General features: G+C 38.6%; 10 non-coding genes across 10 annotated transcripts; all 10 read left to right on the top strand.

The window, feature by feature from the left end:
- Positions 1 to 6,868: 6,868 nt before the first annotated feature.
- Positions 6,869 to 6,987, top strand: LOC142347134 (5S ribosomal RNA). Its single transcript, XR_012760155.1, has one exon. It is a non-coding gene; the product is annotated as a 5S ribosomal RNA (ribosomal RNA).
- A 1,288-nt stretch (positions 6,988 to 8,275) lies between these two features.
- On the top strand, positions 8,276 to 8,394 carry LOC142346881 (5S ribosomal RNA). The gene has a single exon (XR_012759918.1). It is a non-coding gene; the product is annotated as a 5S ribosomal RNA (ribosomal RNA).
- Positions 8,395 to 9,718: 1,324 nt separating this feature from the next.
- On the top strand, positions 9,719 to 9,837 carry LOC142347004 (5S ribosomal RNA). The gene has a single exon (XR_012760033.1). It is a non-coding gene; the product is annotated as a 5S ribosomal RNA (ribosomal RNA).
- A 1,135-nt stretch (positions 9,838 to 10,972) lies between these two features.
- LOC142346880 (5S ribosomal RNA) lies at positions 10,973 to 11,091 on the top strand. Its single transcript, XR_012759917.1, has one exon. It is a non-coding gene; the product is annotated as a 5S ribosomal RNA (ribosomal RNA).
- A 4,500-nt stretch (positions 11,092 to 15,591) lies between these two features.
- On the top strand, positions 15,592 to 15,710 carry LOC142346982 (5S ribosomal RNA). The gene has a single exon (XR_012760013.1). It is a non-coding gene; the product is annotated as a 5S ribosomal RNA (ribosomal RNA).
- Positions 15,711 to 17,036: 1,326 nt separating this feature from the next.
- On the top strand, positions 17,037 to 17,155 carry LOC142346878 (5S ribosomal RNA). The gene has a single exon (XR_012759915.1). It is a non-coding gene; the product is annotated as a 5S ribosomal RNA (ribosomal RNA).
- Positions 17,156 to 18,482: 1,327 nt separating this feature from the next.
- Positions 18,483 to 18,601, top strand: LOC142346877 (5S ribosomal RNA). Its single transcript, XR_012759914.1, has one exon. It is a non-coding gene; the product is annotated as a 5S ribosomal RNA (ribosomal RNA).
- A 949-nt stretch (positions 18,602 to 19,550) lies between these two features.
- LOC142346876 (5S ribosomal RNA) lies at positions 19,551 to 19,669 on the top strand. The gene has a single exon (XR_012759913.1). It is a non-coding gene; the product is annotated as a 5S ribosomal RNA (ribosomal RNA).
- A 1,511-nt stretch (positions 19,670 to 21,180) lies between these two features.
- LOC142346875 (5S ribosomal RNA) lies at positions 21,181 to 21,299 on the top strand. The gene has a single exon (XR_012759912.1). It is a non-coding gene; the product is annotated as a 5S ribosomal RNA (ribosomal RNA).
- Positions 21,300 to 22,434: 1,135 nt separating this feature from the next.
- Positions 22,435 to 22,553, top strand: LOC142346874 (5S ribosomal RNA). The gene has a single exon (XR_012759911.1). It is a non-coding gene; the product is annotated as a 5S ribosomal RNA (ribosomal RNA).
- The last annotated feature ends 658 nt before the right edge of the window (positions 22,554 to 23,211 follow it).

Raw genomic sequence — 23,211 nt, 5'->3', positions numbered from 1 at the left:
TTAAAATTGAGTTTTGGAAATTACTGTATAAAAACATTTCTTCAACGTCAGGTGGACTCAGCCATTTCAAGTGCCGTGAAGGACTTCTACTGGCTGATATCGACATTGTACTTGAATTGGTCGTTTGATCTCTTGGCTAGCCTCGTAGGGTATGATGGACGAGTTTCAATTGCTTCAGGTAAGTAATCTCTTATGAAAACTGATCCAAACTAAACAAACAAACAGAAAAAAAACAAAATAAAATAAATTTGCAAGTTAAAATAAGAAAAGAAAGAATCGATGTTCTTTGGTGGGGCTCGAAACACCTTCTGCGCATCTGCTGATCGGTTAGCGCACTGGACCAAACCGTCGTGCTTCACTTCACTTTAATTTTTCTCGGAGTTCATCCAAATAGAATATGTTTTCTGGTTCAAATCAAGTTGTAAAATCTCATCACTTTAAATACAAATAATTTCGTTGTTGTTATTGAAAAGAAAGAGTTCGTTTAAATTGAAGATTTAAACTTCTGCGCATCTGCTGATCGGTTAGTGCACTGGACCAAACCGTCGTGCTTCACTTCACTTTAATTTTTCTCGGAGTTCATCCAAATAGAATATGTTTTCTGGTTCAAATCAAGTTGTAAAATCTCATCACTTTAAATACAAATAATTTCGTTGTTGTTATTGAAAAGAAAGAGTTCGTTTAAATTGAAGATAATAGAATTGAGATCTAAAACAAAACAGTTTTCAACTCCAATTAAAAGAAATAATGATGTGATAAAAAGTGCTGCGCTGACCTAAACCGTAAAACCACTGAAACCAAACCGCGCGTAGCACAAAACTATAATAGTAGACTAACTTGTTGCTTAAATAAATCAGTGGAGTGTTGAGTAAAAAGAACAAAAGGGATGAAAGTTATGGGAGGAAGGCTTTGGTAATCTATTCAGCCCCGATTTTGCTAAGCGAGCGGCTGGCTGAACAGAAGGAGACAAAGGAGCGAAATGGAATAAAAGTGAGTTGTATCTGGCCCCGAATTTACTAAGCGGGCGGCTGGCCACATACTTGTAACATGTCTGATAAGTTTGAGAGACGCATTTGTCAGAAATATAAAATGTAGGATAACATTCGCAAGTTGATACTTCGCGGCTTCGAACTCCTGTCGATTTGACTTGTCAATTTCGTTTTCTCGTATTTCACCGCTGCGCCATTTTGCTCTGCTTTGACACGTAAAGTAAATCTTTTTGAGCTCGCTGTAGGTAACTGACGCTTTAACCGAGATAGAGAATAAATCAAATAGCAAGAGTTGAAGAGAGTTGGACTCGAACCGTAGTTGTTGGTACAGAGCTCTTCCAGTTCAACCCCCCTCACAACCGCGCTGCTGGCTAATGATTTGCTGTTTTTTTTGTTTGCTGGTTATCTATTTCGTATGTTTTTTTTTCTGCCCAGATTTCGAAATGTAGTTTCACCTCCTTTTTTCCCAGTTTTGTCTTCGTATTCCTTTAGATTATTTTCCCAAGTTTTCCATTCCTTTCGATTATTTAGATTATTTTCCTTTAGATTATTTTCCCAAGTTTAGTTTGGATTCCATTATTGATCGTTTGATTTCTTTTTGTAGATAATTTATCTCGGGTCTTAGAGACCTAAAATCTTCGCTGAAAGCACTTTTGAGCTGTCTTCGTTTTCTTCATTTCAGTTTTATCAATTTTCGTGTCTCAATACTGTAAGGGAATTTGTTTTTTATGACATAGGAATTTTCCAGCGATTTATGTATTAATTCAACCAGGCTACTGCTAAACTGATTTAGATCATCCTTTCCCGGATACTGCGCAGGCCAAAGGTTCGATGATCTATAAAATTTTTTTGTGTTTTCTTTAAATATTCTGAGGTCAATTTTAGATTTCAATTCAAACATTTTGCTTGTTTTGAGGTTCAACGTTGTAATTGTGGTTCTATGGTCACTGCCTAGATCCTCTGAGACTTCAAAATTGTTAAAATGCGCAAAAACTGTACTATCGCAAAAGTGCAGATCGAGCATATTCCTGCTTTTTCCGTCAACCGATTGGTATGTGTAGTGACCGTTGTTTAGCAATTTAAAATGGCCTTTTTCAATTAGATTTAAAAGCTTCTCGCCGTTTTCGGAATCATAGGAGCAGTTTCGTTCTTGGTGTGGAGAGTTGAAGTCACCACATACAAAAGCATTTGACATACTTTCTGAGAATATTTTTTCAAGTGGAAGTGGTTTTCCAGGTGAATTGTAAACAGATATTATCCAAAAGTCCCCAAAAAAAGGTAGCGTGATGCATAGTTTCAGAATTTCTACGGTTTTCCCTCGGTAATCGTTTTCTTTTTCAACTGGTTCTACTCGCTTTATGACAATGTTGTTCTTTGTTAAGATAACAGAACCATGATGACCGTTGGCATAAGTTTCTGTTGCAACAATATAATTACTGAGAGGGGTTGTCTTCTGCCATTTTTTCACTTCATTTACGCAAATTATATCTATGTCTGTTTCAGCCGAAAATAAAATCAGATCGTTTATTTTGTTATTTAGACCTCGACAGTTCCATTGCAAAATTTTTAGCTTATCCGTTTTTTTTTGTTTGCTGGTTATCTATTTCGTATGTTTTTTTTTCTGCCCAGATTTCGAAATGTAGTTTCACCTCCTTTTTTCCCAGTTTTGTCTTCGTATTCCTTTAGATTATTTTCCCAAGTTTTCCATTGACTTCAGTCCGACTACCAATCTGTGCTGGAAAACGATTAATGATCTTCAAACTAGGGATACGCTGGGGCTCGATCCTTGTTCTGTCATTCGACAGTATTTTGTTCTTCTATCTACGCCGAACATCCATAGTGCGCCAGTTAATCATCATTTTTTTGTATTGAAGGTGGTCGAGAGTACTTTTGCAAGTGTTTAGCGGGCACTGCCGTTTTTTGTGTATTAGATCTATTACAGATTGTATGTTGTGTTTTATTGCCTGACTAATATACCCATTGGTTAGTTTAATTTGAAGTTCTTTAATCATCGGCTAACGTATATAAGAAAGAGAATGGGAGCAATTACGCTGCCTTGAGGCACTCCGGCTGTCGGGCAGAAGCTGGAACTTACGGTGGAATTTACTTTACGTATACATTCCTTTGTGACAAGAATGAGTTTATCCACTTAATAATTGGGATCTGTAGCTCAATTGAATATAATTTGTGTATCAACCCTAGACGCCATACAGCATCAAACGCTTTTTCAACATCCAAGCACACTAAACCAACCATTTCGGACCACTGAAAAGCTTCACTAACATGCTGAGTGAGTTTGATAAGGTTGTCTGTGGCACAGCGATGTTTCCTGTTTGCGCTCTGAGTTTCGCCAAAAACATTTAGACTTTCGCAGTGTACTAAGACAATGTTTTTTACAACAGTTTCACACACTTTGGCGAGGCAATTTGTAAGACTAATGGGTCGATAATTTTCAGCCTTTGAGCAGTCTTTGTCTTGCTTTGGTATCATTTTTATCTGCGCTTCCTTCCAATTTACTGGAACATACGAGTTGTTAATTGAGCTAGATATTAGGATGCAGACTAGGGCTTTAACATTTCTTGGTAACTCTCTGAGTAGTTTGTAGCAGATTTTATCAGGACCTAGGCATGACTTTCTCGATTCTCTCAAAATTTCATCAAATTCCTTTGTTGTGATCACAACACAAAGCTGCTCGTTGTCTACAACTGTGCCTAGAACCACTTTAGTTTCATTTTCAATTTTCTCGCAGTGTTCAGCAATTGCTGATGAAACTGGTGTGTGATCTTTCATGGTATCCTTTAGCAATTGCTTGAACAGCTCGCTTTTTTCCTGATCGGTGACTGCCTGTGACTCCTTATAGTTTAAATCGGGATAGTCCCTAGTGTTCTGTTTTGACTCGTGATCATTTGTTATTTCTTTTATTGCTCTCCAAAAACCTTTGCTGCCCTTATCGCTTGCACGTTCCAGAATTTTTGCTCTTTTTCTTTCTTCGGATTGTCTTATTGATCGTTTGATTTCTTTTTGTAGATAATTTATCTCGGTTCTTAGAGACCTAAAATCTTCGCTGAAAGCACTTTTGAGCTGTCTTCGTTTTCTTCTTTTCAGTTTTATCAATTTTCGTGTCTCAATACTGTAAGGGAATTTGTTTTTTATGGCATAGGAATTTTCCAGCGATTTATGTATTAATTCAACCAGGCTACTGCTAAACTGATTTAGATCATCCTTTCCCGGATACTGCGCAGGCCAAAGGTTCGATGATCTATAAGATTTTTTTGTGTTTTCTTTAAATATTCTGAGGTCAATTTTAGATTTCAATTCAAACATTTTGCTTATTTTGAGGTTCAACGTTGTAATTGTGGTTCTATGGTTACTGCCTAGATCCTCTGAGACTTCAAAATTGTTAAAATGCGTAAAAACTGTACTATTGCAAAAGTGCAGATCGAACATATTCCTGCTTTTTCCGTCAACCGATTGGTATGTGTAGTGACCGTTGTTTAGCAATTTAAAATGGCCTTTTTCAATTAGATTTAAAAGCTTCTCGCCGTTTTCGGAATCATAGGAGCAGTTTCGTTCTTGGTGTGGAGAGTTGAAGTCACCACATACAAAAGCATTTGACATACTTTCTGAGAATATTTTTTCAAGTGGAAGTGGTTTTCCAGGTGAATTGTAAACAGATATTATCCAAAAGTCCCCAAAAAACGGTAGCGTGATGCATAGTTTCAGAATTTCTACGGTTTTCCCTCGGTAATCGTTTTCTTTTTCAACTGGTTCTACTCGCTTTATGACAATGTTGTTCTTTGTTAAGATAACAGAACCATGATGACTGTTGGCATAAGTTTCTGTTGCAACAATATAATTACTGAGAGGGGTTGTCTTCTGCCATTTTGTCACTTCATTTACGCAAATTATATCTATGTCTGTTTCAGCCGAAAATAAAATCAGATCGTTTATTTTGTTATTTAGACCTCGACAGTTCCATTGCAAAATTTTTAGCTTATCCATTTTGGGTAAAGTTTTGGCTATTTGCTAGGTTGTTAGGCGGCATTGTATTAACAGAGGTGATATTTGCACTTTTAATGCTCTCGTGTATTCTTTGACCATCAATTTTTTCATTGAAGATGCGTGAGGCTCTGTTTGAGACAATGTTTATTATATCACTGTAAGACATGGTATTGAGAACTGTTCGTATTTTACTCAGGACTTCAGCTGCTAAAACACTATTTTTTCGGTTTGTGGCGGGAGTTCAGTGTTATTTTGCGGTTTGAAACTTTTTGCTACGTCAGAGTATTTATTCTCATTTATCTTTCTTGAAACCTCAGTTAGCTTTTGCTGATAGGCCGGACAGCCGCGATAAACTGTCGCATGCGCACCACCACAGTTTAATAGTTTGAACACTTAGCGTTTTCTTTTTGAACAGTGCATTCTTTAACCCTGTGCTCCTGCGAGCAGCGGAGGCATCGAATGGCGTTTCTGCATTCTTTAGCAGAGTGGCCAAATTGTTGGCATTTGAAACATTGCCTTACGTGGGGTGGTTCTCGGCTTGCTTCACATCGGTATAACTGCCAACCTATTTTGACACCATGCTTTTGAGCTGCACAAACATGATTATTGGAATCAGTTATGACTCGAATTAATTTTGTTGGTTGGCCAGTTGCTCGGCTTGTTATTCGTGTAACTTTGCTGACATTCATTGCGTTGTTGTTTAGGAGCTCAGCTTTTATCTCATCTTCACTAATGCTGTGATGCACATTTACAATCACGAAGCTTGGTTTGGTTTTTGGCTAGGGAAGTGTGTTTCTGGCATTCACAGCAGCATTAGGAAAGGCTTGAGTTAGGTTTACGGTCAGCATTAGACATTCTCTAGAAGCGAGGTCCTCAGGTTGAATAAAAAAATCGGTATTGTTCTTCAGCTCTCTTATGTGCTTTATTTTGACCACTGGAAAGTTTGATCTGATTGCTCTCGCAAACTGTATTTGTGATGGCCTTGGATCAATAGAAACAACAATTGGTCTAACGTTGGTGATTGGAATTTGTGCTTGTTTTCTGAACCTTTTTCTTTTACTTCGCACTTCATTAAATTCGCTTTCATCTTGTGTTGTTTCGTCGGCTGTCATTCTGGCTTCAGATAGAAGCCTTTCATTTTGGCTCATTTTAAAACTCAGCCTCAAAGAGGCTCTGACTTTTCGAAAAGTTCTCTAGTAAGATTTTGAAGATGAGGGATAAAACTTAGGAAAAAGTAAAGACTTTTGAGCTTAAGACTTTTGAAGGTGAGAATGAAACTGGAAGATAAAGCAAAATAAAAGTCAGTAATAAGAGGAAAAGTCAGGATTTTAGATCTTAAGCAAGTTAAAAATCTCTTTTAGTGGAAAAGCAACTTTTAGTGAAAAATCTCTTTTTATAAAAGACTCACTCCCAAAGGACTTTCCTGCACAAAGTGGAGTACTTGCTTGTGGCTTTCCTATCACACTTTGAGGTACTGATCCGAAAGTGACATTAATAGCTTTTTAATCATCATGTACAACAATTAGGCTAAAAGCAATTCGCCACTGAATTTCCCAATTACCGGCCTAAACCCACTGAAGTCATGCTTCCGGTTCAATGTCCGGTTATACAGGTTCCCCGTACCCAATTCATCTGTGATTTGTTTTGCTGCCGTTCCACTGTATTGTGGATGGTTGGAAGCAAAAAGTTTGCGCGTTTGTCATAATACACTGTTTGGCTACGAATTGCATAAATTATAACACAACCGTGGCTAAAATTGCATGTATTAAGTGACTATTTTGCAAACCGCAAGGCGGCCAGTTAAAGTAATCCTATATATGAATATAAGACTACAATACAATACTGTTGTATATAAATTCGCTCCCACTTACGCAAATGCCTACGACCATACCATGTTGAATGCACCGGTTCTCGTCCGATCACCGAAGTCAAGCAAGATTGGGCCTGGTTAGTACTTGGATGGGTGACCGCTTGGGAACACCAGGTGTTGTAGGCTTTTTCTTTTGAGTATTCAAACCTCATAGGATACTTTTATTCGATATTTACACTTTTTAGAGCCTCAAAAAGCCTCGGTGATCGAAAAAGTTAAGCCTCATCGAGCGCGGATACTTTTTTGGAAATCGGTAAAAACTTGTCCAAAATGGTTCGCTGTGCCAGATTTTTTTGTTTTATCCCAAACTATGGCTCAAGTGGAGCATGCCCACAGAAAATGTGCCAATTCCGACAGAAATTGACGATTTGGTGACCAAAACAAAGTTCGGTGATCGAAAAAGTTAAGCCTCATCGAGCGCGGATACTTTTTTGGAAATGGGTAAAAACTTGTCCAAAATGGTTCGCTGCGCCAGATTTTTTTGTTTTATCCCAAACTATGGCTCAAGTGGAGCATGCCCACAAAAAATGAGCCAATTTGGACAGAAATTGGCGATTTGGTGAACAAAACAAAGTTCGGTGATCGAAAAAGTTAAGCCTCATCGAGCGCGGAAACTTTTTTGGAAATCGGTGAAAACTTAACCAAAACAGTTCGCTGTGCCCAATTTTTTTAATTTATCCCAAACTATGGCTCAAGTGGAGCATGCCCACAAAAAATGAGCCAATTCGGACTAAAATTGACGATTTGGTGATCAAAACAAAGTTCGGTGATCGAAAAAGTTAAGCCTCATCGAGCGCGGATACTTTTTGTAAATGACAATTTCAGCAATAACCATTGCTCCAAACACACCCCATATAATTGTAAAGGCCATTCTAATAGTTCCCCTGCTTGCGTATACTGTATATTTGATATTTGGAACTGTCTCGGAAACATCAATAATAATTGTATAATTTCCCTTTATTAAACTAACTTTTAAGTTAGTGCAAATCGCTCAGCTCCATTCTTTAGGCTGCACTCCGCTAACACAGAGTGCATTCAAATAAAACTTATCAAATAGAGTTGATACTTACCTATTTAATAAGTTTATCACAACAATTAGGCTACAAGCAATTCGCCACTGATTTTCGCAATTACCGGCCTAAACCCACTGTTGCCCGTACCCAATTCATCTGTGCTTTGTTTTGCTGCCGTTCCACTGTATTGTGGATGGTTGGAAGCAAAAAGTTTGCGCGTTTGTCATAATACACTGTTTGGCTACGAATTGCATAAATTATAACACAACCGTGGCTAAAATTGCATGTATTAAGTGACTATTTTGCAAACCGCAAGGCGGCCAGTTAAAGTAATCCTATATATGAATATAAGACTACAATACAATACTGTTGTATATAAATTCGCTCCCGCTCACGCAAATGCCTACGACCATACCATGTTGAATGCACCGGTTCTCGTCCGATCACCGAAGTTAAGCAACATTGGGCCTGGTTAGTACTTGGATGGGTGACCGCTTGGGAACACCAGGTGTTGTAGGCTTTTTCTTTTGAGTATTCAAACCTCATAGGATACTTTTATTCGATATTTACACTTTTTAGAGCCTCAAAAAGCCTCGGTGATCGAAAAAGTTAAGCCTCATCGAGCGCGGATACTTTTTTGGAAATCGGTAAAAACTTGTCCAAAATGGTTCGCTGTGCCAGATTTTTTTGTTTTATCCCAAACTATGGCTCAAGTGGAGCATGCCCACAGAAAATGAGCCAATTCGGACAAAAATTGACGATTTGGTGACCAAAACAAAGTTTGGTGATCGAAAAAGTTAAGCCTCATCGAGCGCGGATACTTTTTTGGAAATGGGTGAAAACTTGTCCAAATTGTTTCGCTGCGCCAGATTTTTTTGTTTTATCCCAAATTATGGCTCAAGTGGAGCATGCCCACAAAAAATGAGCCAATTCGGACTAAAATTGACGATTTGGTGACCAAAACAAAGTTCGGTGATCGAAAAAGTTAAGCCTCATCGAGCGCGGATACTTTTTTGGAAATTGATTAAAACTTAACCAAAACGGTTTGCTGTGCCCAATTTTTTTATTTTATCCCAAACTATGACTCACGTGGAGCATGCCCACAAAAAATGGGCCAATTCGGACTAAAATTGACGACTTGGTGATCAAAACAATGTTCGGTGATCGAAAAAGTTAAGCCTCATCGAGCGCGGATACTTTTTGTAAATGACAATTTCAGCAATAACCATTGCTCCAAACACACCCCATATACTTGTAAAGGCCATTCTAATAGTTCCCCTGCTTGCGTATACTGTATATTTGATATTTGGAAATGTCTCGGAAACATCAATAATAATTGTATAATTTCCCTTTATTAAACTAACGTTTAAGTTAGTGCAAATCGCTCAGTTCCATTCTTTAGGCTGCACTCCGCTAACGCAGAGTGCATTCAAATAAAACTTATCAAATAGAGTTGATACTTACTTATTTAATAAGTTTATCACAACAATTAGGCTAAAAGCAATTCGCCACTGATTTTCCCAATTACCGGCCTAAACCCACTGAAGTCATGCTTCCGGTTCAATGTCCGGTTATACAGGTTCCCCGTACCCAATTCATCTGTGCTTTGTTTTGATGCCGTTCCACTTTATTGTGGATGGTTGGAAGCAAAAAGTTTGCGCGTTTGTCATAATACACTGTTTGGCTACGAATTGCATAAATTATAACACAACCGTGGCTAAAATTGCATGTATTAGGTGACTATTTTGCAAACCGCAAGGCGGCCAGTTAAAGTAATCCTATATATGAATATAAGACTACAATACAATACTGTTGTATATAAATTCGCTCCCGCTCACGCAAATGCCTACGACCATACCATGTTGAATGCACCGGTTCTCGTCCGATCACCGAAGTTAAGCAACATTGGGCCTGGTTAGTACTTGGATGGATGACCGCTTGGGAACACCAGGTGTTGTAGGCTTTTTCCTTTGAGTATTCAAACCTCATAGAATACTTTTATTCGATATTTACACTTTTTAGAGCCTCAAAAAGCCTCGTTGATCGAAAAAGTTAAGCCTCATCGAGCGCGGATACTTTTTTGGAAATCGGTAAAAACTTGTCCAAAATGGTTCGCTGCGCCAAATTTTTTTGTTTTATCCCAAACTATGGCTCAAGTGGAGCATGCCCACAAAAAATGAGCCAATTCGGACTAAAATTGACGATTTGGTGACCAAAACAAAGTTCGGTGATCGAAAAAGTTAAGCCTCATCGAGCGCGGATACTTTTTTGGAAATTGGTAACAACTTAACCAAAACGGTTCGCTGTGCCCAATTTTTTTTTTTATCCCAAACTATGACTCACGTGGAGCATGCCCACAAAAAATGAGCCAATTCGGACTAAAATTGACGACTTGGTGATCAAAACAATGTTCGGTGATCGAAAAAGTTAAGCCTCATCGAGCGCGGATACTCTTTGTAAATGACAATTTCAGCAATAACCATTGCTCCAAACACACCCCATATACTTGTAAAGGCCATTCTAATAGTTCCCCTGCTTGCATATACTGTATATTTGATATTTGGAAATGTCTCGGAAACATCAATACTAATTGTATAATTTCCCTTTATTAAACTAACGTTTAAGTTAGTGCAAATCGCTCAGTTCCATTCTTTAGGCTGCACTCCGCTAACGCAGAGTGCATTCAAATAAAACTTATCAAATAGAGTTGATACTTACCTATTTAATAAGTTTATCACAACAATTAGGCTAAAAGCAATTCGCCACTGATTTTCCCAATTACCGGCCTAAACCCACTGAAGTCATGCTTCCGGTTCAATGTCCGGTTATACAGGTTCCCCGTACCCAATTCATCTGTGCTTTGTTTTGCTGCCGTTCCACTGTATTGTGGATGGTTGGAAGCAAAAAATTTGCGCGTTTGTCATAATACACTGTTTGGCTACGAATTGCATAAATTATAACACAACCGTGGCTAAAATTGCATGTATTAAGTGACTATTTTGCAAACCGCAAGGCGGCCAGTTAAAGTAATCCTATATATGAATATAAGACTACAATACAATACTGTTGTATATAAATTCGCTCCCGCTCACGCAAATGCCTACGACCATACCATGTTGAATGCACCGGTTCTCGTCCGATCACCGAAGTTAAGCAACATTGGGCCTGGTTAGTACTTGGATGGGTGACCGCTTGGGAACACCAGGTGTTGTAGGCTTTTTTTGAGTATTCAAACCTCATAGAATACTTTTATTCGATATTTACACTTTTTAGAGCCTCAAAAAGCCTCGGTGAGCGAAAAAGTTAAGCCTCGTCGAGCGCGGATACTTTTTTGGAAATCGGTAAAAACTTGTCCAAAATGGTTCGCTGTGCCAGATTTTTTTGTTTTATCCCCAACTATGGCTCAAGTGGAGCATGCCCACAGAAAGTGAGCCAATTCGGACAGAAATTGACGATTTGGTGACCAAAACAAAGTTCGGTGATCGAAAAAGTTAAGCCTCATCGAGCGCGGATACTTTTTTGGAAATCGGTAAAAACTTGACCAAACCGGTTCGCTGTGCCCAATCTTTTACTTTATCCCCAACTATGGCTCAAGTGGAGCATGCCCACAAAAAATGAGCTAATTCGGACTAAAATTGACGGTTTGGTGATCAAAACAAAGTTCGGTGATCGAAAAAGTTAAGCCTCATCGAGCGGGGATACTTTTTGTAAATGACAATTTCAGCAATAACCATTGCTCCAAACACACCCCATATACTTGTAAAGGCCATTCTAATAGTTCCCCTGCTTGCGTATACTGTATATTTGATATTTGGAACTGTCTCGGAAACATCAATACTAATTGTATAAATTCCCTTTATTAAACTAACTTTTAAGTTAGTGCAAATCGCTCAGTTCCATTCTTTAGGCTGCACTCCGCTAACGCAGAGTGCATTCAAATAAAACTTATCAAATAGAGTTGATACTTACCTATTTAATAAGTTTATCAAAACAATTAGGCTTTTAAATAATAAATTCAGATGCTATTTTTACATTTGGTTATTACAAAGTTACAAAGAAGGTAAGTATTGACGAAACGTTACATTTGGTATTTACAAAGAAATTAAAAGGAAATTCACTAGGTTTCATCGTTGAAGCTTTACAAATAGTTACAAAAATAGGCTAAGACACACCAATTAGGCTTTACACAGCAATTAGGCCATTAATTAAAAACTTCCGAAGTAGGTATTTACAAATGCTAATAAGAGAATTGCAAGTCGCTTGAAAGAGACAACATTAGAGATTGAGTAAAAAGTTTAAATAGTTTTTAGTTTGCTCAGGAGTTTCTTGCCATGATCCGTTTAAAACACTTGCAGTAAATCGTAGAGTTTCGACTCTCATATGGACAAATATCTGACGCCAGTTCGTCAATTGTAATATATTTCTTGCTGCAGTTAATTTGTCGCATTCAAAAACTAAGTGTTCAGATGTTTCGAATTTGTTTTCACAGAAACTGCAAAGTGGCGTGTCAGAGAAATTTTTCAGCCATCTGACTTGTTTGTCAACGAGACAGTTGAATGCTAGTCGATACAACAAATTTTGATGTTGAGGTAGGAGCTTGTTTACTTTCCAAATATCTGCACAAAAGCGGGTTAATTCTTCCGTTGAACAATGGTATTTAATGACAGCTTTGCGTAAACAATTTTCAATAAAACTGAAGGGGAAAATTTCATTGATTATGTACCAGTAGATTTCTTTTGTTTTCATGTGATTATGCAACCTGAGCGAGGATTCTCTGTTGTTTTTGATTAGAAGTAGAACATTCTCGTTCTGGACAACTTTGAGCTTTAAAGAGGTTATTAAAATGGATAGTTCTTTCGAAAAGGTGATCGAGTTCTCGTCAGATGAATTTAATTCGTCAAAAAGTTTTGCAGAAACAATTTTTGAGATAATGTGTGGAAGGGAGATCCCGCCTCTAGCTGATGACTGGTATAGGACTTCGCTTCTAATTTCCATTTTCTGACCAGCTTTCAAAAGGTTGTTAACGAGGTTCTGCATTATTCCCAAGCTTTTCATTTTCATGGTCGTGTCTGTGTGTCGAGCATAGTAAAGGAATTTTGGAAGAATGAATGTTTCAATAATATTTTTCTTGGCTTTCAGTGTTTTCGCTCGTGAAATAAAACGACTGTAGATGGCTATTTGTGTTTTCAGGAGACCAAGAAGATTCGGTTGAGATTTGTCAGCGTGGAAAACTATACCAAGGATTTTTGTTGATTGCACAGTTTTATAAAAGGGAATGTTGGTAGTAGATAGGATTTCGCTCTTTTTCACATTAATTTCTAGCTGAGTTTGATCACAAAATTCTTTTACAGTATCAAAGAGCGCTTCAATCGATGATTTATGAACTAGACATGTAATGTCATCAGCATAAGCAACAGTTTTTGCGTTTACGAAACCTTTGATGTGAGTTGAGTTGTCAACAGAACAAAGTAACGGCTCAATAGCAAGAATAAAAAGCATAGCTGATAGAGGACAACCTTGTCCTACTCCACGTTCGAGAACAATTGTCTGTGAGAGGTAGCCATTGATTTCAATAATTGCTTTGGTTTGCTTATATATTGCTTTTATTGCAGATTTCGTAAAATTATCTACACCAATTCTATCGAGAAGAGCGAATATATTATCCCTATCTACTTTGTCAAAAGCTTTCGAGAAGTCTAGATTTACGATACATTTACTGTTATTCAATTGTTTGTGAGCTTTGCGTACCTTAATCAGTGCGATATTAATTTGTCGTTTGTTTAGGTAGGCATGTTGATGTTGACCAATTACGTCTTCGAGGTTTTTGATTAGCCTGTTAGCTAAAATATGCGACAGAATTTTTAAGTCAGTGTTCAGCAGGCTTATGGGTGTGAACTCGTCTACTGTTTTGGGGTTTTCGGTTTTTGGAAGGAGTTTCAATATTGCAATTTGTTGGTTGTCTGGAAGTCTATTGGTGTTCACTACATTGTTGAAAACTTTTTTCAATATGGGAGCCATTTCTCGTTTAAATACTTTATAAAAGTTCGAAGTTTCTGTTGATCCGCTACAAATTTCTACTACAAACGTTTCTTGAATTTCTTCTCCGTCTATAGTTAGATTGCCAAAAGAGTCTTGATCGAGCATTTCTTGTTCCTGGGCGTTGTCAGGATTTGTTTCTTGTGTTTTCAGATGGGTGTTTTTCTGTTCTGTGCGTACATTTTGACGGTTTTGCCTTTCAACTTTATGCATTTCCTTTTGCCATAGAAAGCACCAGTCTTTATGGTGTCCAATATATTGGCGGCTTTTTTCTTCGCAAAAACTACAGCTATGGAGCGCGGGAACATGGAATTTGATTTCTAGGCCATTCCAGTCTTTAAAATCGGCAATTTTGCTCTCATAGGACCATTTTCTTAGCTTTTCCTCTTCGTTAGTATTGTGGACAGTAACACTTAAAATTGCATATCTGTCGAAAATAAAGTCCCCATCAATATTTACTTTCATGCGATTGATTGTCGGGTTGTGCTCTATTCCCTCTGGGAGTTCGATCAATTTAAGAGTTTCGGTATCCGAACAAACGTACGGAAGATTTACAAATTTAATGTTGTATCTTCTGTGGTAGAAATTTCTTTCTTTGTTGAGGATATGCTTGCCCATTGGAAATACAGTTTTGCGCAGCAAATTGAGGCCTCGCGATCTTATCGAGTGATATTGCGTTCTAACAGTTGGAGGGGAAGTAACGCTCAGTGTGTGCAGCGTTTTTTCTCTTATCTGCGCGAATGTTCTGCTAATGGTTATTTGAGATCGTATTTCTTGTGGGAACTCTTTCAGAATCGATTTAGCACACTGAATGTAAGCATCGTTCAAAGACCCTGTGTTTGCAAGCATCGATTTAGTAAAAGGAGGGATAATTTGCATGATTTGAAAGTCATTAGAAGCTGTTACTTTTGAAAGGCCGTTTTGGATTGCAGTGGAATACATGTTTCGATTTTCGCTCACGGTTGGGGCTATTATTGAAGGGAAAGTGTTCTCCCCCATTGGGGAAAACAGCTTAAAAACTCGTAAACGATTGAAAGGGAGCTCTCTAACTTAAACAACTTAAAAAGCTAGAGCTGATGAGGCGTGCATTTAAAAGAACTTTTAAAGAGCGAAGGCTAAGAGCAAAAAGGTAAGAGAAAAAGGTAAGAGAAAAGTCAGGATTTTAAAACTTAAGCAACTTTTAGTGAAAAATCTCTTTTTAAAAAAGACTCACTCCCAAAGGACGTTCCTACACCAAGTGGAGTACTTGCTTGTGGCTTTCCTATCACACTTTGAGGTACTGATCCGAAAGTGACATTAATAGCGTTGTAATCATCATTCACAACATTTAGGCTAAAAGCAATTCGCCACTGATTTTCCCAATTACCGGCCTAAACCCACTGAAGTCATGCTTCCGGTTCAATGTCCGGTTATACAGGTTCCCCGTACCCAATTCATCTGTGCTTTGTTTTGCTGCCGTTCCACTGTATTGTGGATGGTTGGAAGCAAAAGTTTGCGCGTTTGTCATAATACACTGTTTGGCTACGAATTGCATAAATTATAACACAACCGTGGCTAAAATTGCATGTATTAAGTGACTATTTTGCAAACCGCAAGGCGGCCAGTTAAAGTAATCCTATATATGAAAATAAGACTACAATACAATACTGTTGTATATAAATTCGCTCCCGCTCACGCAAATTCCTACGACCATACCATGTTGAATGCACCGGTTCTCGTCCGATCACCGAAGTTAAGCAACATTGGGCCTGGTTAGTACTTGGATGGGTGACCGCTTGGGAACACCAGGTGTTGTAGGCTTTTTCTTTTGAGTATTCAAACCTCATAGAATACTTTTATTCGATATTTACACTCTTTAGAGCCTCAAAAAGCCTCGGTGATCGAAAAAGTTAAGCCTCATCGAGCGCGGATACTTTTTTGGAAATCGGTAAAAACTTGTCCAAAATGGTTCGCTGTGCCAGATTTTGTTTGTTTTATCCCAAACTATGGCTCAAGTGGAGCATGCCTACAGAAAATGAGCCAATTTGGACAGAAATTGACGATTTGGTGACCAAAACAAAGTTCGGTGATCGAAAAAGTTAAGCCTCATCGAGCGCTGATACTTTTTTGGAAATCGGTAAAAACTTGTCCAAAATGGTTCTCTGTGCCAGATTTTTTTGTTTTATCCTAAACTATGGCTCAAGTGGAGCATGCCCACAGAAAATGAGCCAATTCGGACAGAAATTGACGATTTGGTGACCAAAACAATGTTCGGTGATCGAAAAATTAAGCCTCATCGAGCGCGGACACTTTTTTTTGGAAATGGGTAAAAACTTGTCCAAAATGGTTTGCTGTGCCAGATTTTTTTGTTTTATCCAAAACTATGGCTCAAGTGGAGCATGCCGACAAAAAATGAGCCAATTCGGACTAAAATTGACGATTTGGTGACCAAAACAAAGTTCGGTGATCGAAAAAGTTAAGCCTCATCGAGCGCGGATACTTTTTGTAAATGACAATTTCAGCAATAACCCTTGCTCCAAACACACCCTATATACTTGTAAAGGCCATTCTAATAGTTCCCCTGCTTGCGTATACTGTATATTTGATATTTGGAACTGTCTCGGAAACATCAATACTAATTGTATAATTTCCCTTTATTAAACTAACTTTTAAGTTCGTGCAAATCGCTCAGTTCCATTCTTTAGGCTGCACTCCGCTAACGCAGAGTGCATTCGAATAAAACTTATCAAATAGAGTTGATACTTACCTATTTAATAAGTTTATCACAACAATTAGGATAAAAGCAATTCGCCACTGATTTTCCCAATTACCGGCCTAAACCCACTGAAGTCATGCTTCCGGTTCAATGTCCGGTTATACAGGTTCCCCGTACCCAATTCAACTGTGCTTTGTTTTGCTGCCGTTCCACTGTATTGTGGATGATTGGAAGCAAAAAGTTTGCGCGTTTGTCATAATACACTGTTTGGCTACGAATTGCATAAATTATAACACAACCGTGGCTAAAATTGCATGTATTAAGTGACTATTTTGCAAACCGCAAGGCGGCCAGTTAAAGTAATCCTATATATGAATATAAGACTACAATACAATACTGTTGTATATAATTTCGCTCCCGCTCACGCAAATGCCTACGACCATACCATGTTGAATGCACCGGTTCTCGTCCGATCACCGAAGTTAAGCAACATTGGGCCTGGTTAGTACTTGGATGGGTGACCGCTTGGGAACACCAGGTGTTGTAGGCTTTTTCTTTTGAGTATTCAAACCTCATAGAATACTTTTATTCGATATTTACACTCTTTAGAGCCTCAAAAAGCCTCGGTGATCGAAAAAGTTAAGCCTCATCGAGCGCGGATACTTTTTTGGAAATCGGTAAAAACTTGTCCAAAATGGTTCGCTGTGCCAGATTTTGTTTGTTTTATCCCAAACTATGGCTCATGTGGAGCATGCCTACAGAAAATGAGCCAATTTGGACAGAAATTGACGATTTGGTGACCAAAACAAAGTTCGGTGATCGAAAAAGTTAAGCCTCATCGAGCGCTGATACTTTTTTGGAAATCGGTAAAAACTTGTCCAAAATGGTTCTCTGTGCCAGATTTTTTTGTTTTATCCTAAACTATGGCTCAAGTGGAGCATGCCCACAGAAAATGAGCCAATTCGGACAGAAATTGACGATTTGGTGACCAAAACAATGTTCGGTGATCGAAAAATTAAGCCTCATCGAGCGCGGACACTTTTTTTTTGGAAATGGGTAAAAACTTGTCCAAAATGGTTCGCTGTGCCAGATTTTTTTGTTTTATCCAAAACTATGGCTCAAGTGGAGCATGCCGACAAAAAATGAGCCAATTCGGACTAAAATTGACGATTTGGTGACCAAAACAAAGTTCGGTGATCGAAAAAGTTAAGCCTCATCGAGCGCGGATACTTTTTGTAAATGACAATTTCAGCAATAACCCTTGCTCCAAACACACCCTATATACTTGTAAAGGCCATTCTAATAGTTCCCCTGCTTGCGTATACTGTATATTTGATATTTGGAACTGTCTCGGAAACATCAATACTAATTGTATAATTTCCCTTTATTAAACTAACTTTTAAGTTCGTGCAAATCGCTCAGTTCCATTCTTTAGGCTGCACTCCGCTAACGCAGAGTGCATTCGAATAAAACTTATCAAATAGAGTTGATACTTACCTATTTAATAAGTTTATCACAACAATTAGGATAAAAGCAATTCGCCACTGATTTTCCCAATTACCGGCCTAAACCCACTGAAGTCATGCTTCCGGTTCAATGTCCGGTTATACAGGTTCCCCGTACCCAATTCAACTGTGCTTTGTTTTGCTGCCGTTCCACTGTATTGTGGATGGTTGGAAGCAAAAAGTTTGCGCGTTTGTCATAATACACTGTTTGGCTACGAATTGCATAAATTATAACACAACCGTGGCTAAAATTGCATGTATTAAGTGACTATTTTGCAAACCGCAAGGCGGCCAGTTAAAGTAATCCTATATATGAATATAAGACTACAATACAATACTGTTGTATATAATTTCGCTCCCGCTCACGCAAATGCCTACGACCATACCATGTTGAATGCACCGGTTCTCGTCCGATCACCGAAGTTAAGCAACATTGGGCCTGGTTAGTACTTGGATGGGTGACCGCTTGGGAACACCAGGTGTTGTAGGCTTTTTCTTTTGAGTATTCAAACCTCATAGAATACTTTTATTCGATATTTACACTTTTTAGAGCCTCAAAAAGCCTCGGTGATCGAAAAAGTTAAGCCTCATCGAGCGCGGATACTTTTTTGGAAATCGGTAAAAACTTGTCCAAAATGGTTCGCTGTGCCAAATTTTTTTGTTTTATCCCAAACTATGGCTCAAGTGGAGCATGCCGACAAAAAAATGAGCCAATTCGGACTAAAATTGACGATTTGGTGACCAAAACAAAGTTCGGTGATCGAAAAAGTTAAGCCTCATCGAGCGCGGATACTTTTTGTAAATGACAATTTCAGCAATAACCCTTGCTCCAAACACACCTTATATACTTGTAAAGAACATTCTAATAGTTCCCCTGCTTGTGTATACTGTATATTTGATATTTGGAACTGTCTCGGAAACATCAATACTAATTGTATAATTTCCCTTTATTAAACTAACTTTTAAGTTCGTGCAAATCGCTCAGTTCCATTCTTTAGGCTGCACTCCGCTAACGCAGAGTGCATTCGAATAAAACTTATCAAGTAGAGTTGATACTTACCTATTTAATAAGTTTATCACAACAATTAGGATAAAAGCAATTCGCCACTGATTTTCCCAATTACCGGCCTAAACCCACTGAAGTCATGCTTCCGGTTCAATGTCCGGTTATACAGGTTCCCCGTACCCAATTCAACTGTGCTTTGTTTTGCTGCCGTTCCACTGTATTGTGGATGGTTGGAAGCAAAAAGTTTGCGCGTTTGTCATAATACACTGTTTGGCTACGAATTGCATAAATTATAACACAACCGTGGCTAAAATTGCATGTATTAAGTGACTATTTTGCAAACCGCAAGGCGGCCAGTTAAAGTAATCCTATATATGAATATAAGACTACAATACAATACTGTTGTACATAATTTCGCTCCCGCTCACGCAAATGCCTACGACCATACCATGTTGAATGCACCGGTTCTCGTCCGATCACCGAAGTTAAGCAACATTGGGCCTGGTTAGTACTTGGATGGGTGACCGCTTGGGAACACCAGGTGTTGTAGGCTTTTTCTTTTGAGTATTCAAACCTCATAGAATACTTTTATTCGATATTTACACTTTTTAGAGCCTCAAAAAGCCTCGGTGATCGAAAAAGTTAAGCCTCATCGAGCGCGGATACTTTTTTGGAAATCGGTAAAAACTTGTCCAAAATGGTTCGCTGTGCCAAATTTTTTTGTTTTATCCCAAACTATGGCTCAAGTGGAGCATGCCCACAAAAAATGAGCCAATTCGGACAGAAATTGACGATTTGGTGACCAAAACAAAGTTCGGTGATCGAAAAAGTTAAGCCTCATCGAGCGCGGATACTTTTTTGGAAATGGGTAAAAACTTGTCCAAATTGGTTCGCTGCGCCAGATTTTTTTGTTTTATCCCAGACTATGGCTCAAGTGGAGCATGCCCAAAAAAAATGAGCCAATTCGGACAGAAATTGACGATTTGGTGACCAAAACAAAGTTCGGTGATCGAAAAGGTTAAGCCTCATCGAGCGCGGATACTTTTTTGGAAATGGGTAAAAACTTGTCCAAAATGGTTCGCTGCGCCAGATTTTTTTATTTTATCCCAAACTGTGGCTCATGTGGAGCATGCCCACAAAAAATGAGCCAATTCGGACTAAAATTGACGATTTGGTGACCAAAGCAAAGTTCGGTGATCGAAAAAGTTAAGCCTCATCGAGCGCGGATACTTTTTTGGAAATCGGTAAAAACTTGACCAAAACGGTTCGCTGTGCCCAATTTTTTTATTGTATCCCAAACTATGGCTCAAGTGGAGCATGCCCACAAAAAATGAGCCAATTCGGACTAAAATTGACGATTTGGTGATCAAAACAAAGTTCGGTGATCGAAAAAGTTAAGCCTCATCGAGCGCGGATACTTTTTGTAAATGACAATTTTAGCAATAACCATTGCTCCAAACACACCCCATATACTTGTTAAGGCCATTCTAATAGTTTCCCTGCTTGCGTATACTGTATATTTGATATTTGGAACTGTCTCGGAAACATCAATACTAATTGTATAATTTCCCTTTATTAAACTAACTTTTAACTTAGTCAAATCGCTCAGTTCCATTCTTTAGGCTGCACTCCGCTAACGCAGAGTGCATTCAAATAAAACTTATCAAATAGAGTTGATACTTACCTATTTAATAAGTTTATCACAACAATTAGGCTAAAAGCAATTCGGCACTGATTTTCCCAATTACCGGCCTAAACCCACTGAAGTCATGCTTCGGGTTCAATGTCCGGTTATACAGGTTCCCCGTACCCAATTCATCTGTGCTTTGTTTTGCTGCCGTTCCACTGTATTGTGGATGGTTAGAAGCAAAAAGTTTGCGGGTTTGTCATAATACACTGTTTGGCTACGAATTGCATAAATTATAACACAACCGTGGCTAAAATTGCATGTATTAAGTGACTATTTTGCAAACCGCAAGGCGGCCAGTTAAAGTAATCCTATATATGAATATAAGACTACAATACAATACTGTTGTATATAAATTCGCTCCCGCTCACGCAAATGCCTACGACCATACCATGTTGAATGCACCGGTTCTCGTCCGATCACCGAAGTTAAGCAACATTGGGCCTGGTTAGTACTTGGATGGGTGACCGCTTGGGAACACCAGGTGTTGTAGGCTTTTTCTTTTGAGTGTTCAAACCTCATAGAATACTTTTATTCGATATTTACACTTTTTAGAGCCTCAAAAAGCCTCGGTGATCGAAAAAGTTAAGCCTCATCGAGCGCGGATACTTTTTTGGAAATCGGTAAAAACTTGTCCAAAATGGTTCGCTGTGCCAGATTTTTTTGTTTTATCCCAAACTATGGCTCAAGTGGAGCATGCCCACAGAAAATGAGCCAATTCGGACAGAAATTGACGATTTGGTGACCAAAACAAAGTTCGGTGATCGAAAAAGTTAAGCCTCATCGAGCGCGGATGCTTTTTTGGAAATCGGTAAAAACTTGACCAAAACGGTTCGCTGTGCCCAATTTTTTTATTGTATCCCAAACTATGGCTCAAGTGGAGCATGCCCAGAAAAAATGAGCCAATTCGGACTAAAATTGACGATTTGGTGATCAAAACAAAGTTCGGTGATCGAAAAAGTTAAGCCTCATCGAGCGCGGATACTTTTTGTAAATGACAATTTTAGCAATAACCATTGCTCCAAACACACCCCATATACTTGTTAAGGCCATTCTAATAGTTTCCCTGCTTGCGTATACTGTATATTTGATATTTGGAACTGTCTCGGAAACATCAATACTAATTGTATAATTTCCCTTTATTAAACTAACTTTTAACTTAGTCAAATCGCTCAGTTCCATTCTTTAGGCTGCACTCCGCTAACGCAGAGTGCATTCAAATAAAACTTATCAAATAGAGTTGATACTTACCTATTTAATAAGTTTATCACAACAATTAGGCTAAAAGCAATTCGGCACTGATTTTCCCAATTACCGGCCTAAACCCACTGAAGTCATGCTTCGGGTTCAATGTCCGGTTATACAGGTTCCCCGTACCCAATTCATCTGTGCTTTGTTTTGCTGCCGTTCCACTGTATTGTGGATGGTTAGAAGCAAAAAGTTTGCGGGTTTGTCATAATACACTGTTTGGCTACGAATTGCATAAATTATAACACAACCGTGGCTAAAATTGCATGTATTAAGTGACTATTTTGCAAACCGCAAGGCGGCCAGTTAAAGTAATCCTATATATGAATATAAGACTACAATACAATACTGTTGTATATAAATTCGCTCCCGCTCACGCAAATGCCTACGACCATACCATGTTGAATGCACCGGTTCTCGTCCGATCACCGAAGTTAAGCAACATTGGGCCTGGTTAGTACTTGGATGGGTGACCGCTTGGGAACACCAGGTGTTGTAGGCTTTTTCTTTTGAGTGTTCAAACCTCATAGAATACTTTTATTCGATATTTACACTTTTTAGAGCCTCAAAAAGCCTCGGTGATCGAAAAAGTTAAGCCTCATCGAGCGCGGATACTTTTTTGGAAATCGGTAAAAACTTGTCCAAAATGGTTCGCTGTGCCAGATTTTTTTGTTTTATCCCAAACTATGGCTCAAGTGGAGCATGCCCACAGAAAATGAGCCAATTCGGACAGAAATTGACGATTTGGTGACCAAAACAAAGTTCGGTGATCGAAAAAGTTAAGCCTCATCGAGCGCGGATGCTTTTTTGGAAATGGGTAAAAACTTGTCCAAATTGGTTCGCTGCGCCACATTTTTTTGTTTTATCCCAAACTATGGCTCAAGTGGAGCATGCCCACAAAAAATGAGCCAATTTGGACAGAAATTGACGATTTGGTGACCAAAACAAATTTCGGTGATCAAAAAAGTTAAGCCTCATCGAGCGCCGATACTTTTTTGGAAATGGGTAAAAACTTGTCCAAAATGGTTCGCTGCGCCAGATTTTTTTGTTTTATCCCAAACTATGGCTCAAGTGGAGCATGCCCACAAAAAATGAGCCAATTCGGACTAAAATTGACGATTTGGTGACCAAAACAAAGTTCGGTGATCGAAAAAGTTAAG

Source organism: Convolutriloba macropyga, chromosome 9 (genome assembly GCF_964194025.1).
Source record: "Convolutriloba macropyga chromosome 9, txConMacr16.3, whole genome shotgun sequence".
NCBI lineage: Eukaryota > Metazoa > Xenacoelomorpha > Acoela > Convolutidae > Convolutriloba > Convolutriloba macropyga.
This window is presented reverse-complemented; position numbering and strand designations above follow the sequence as displayed.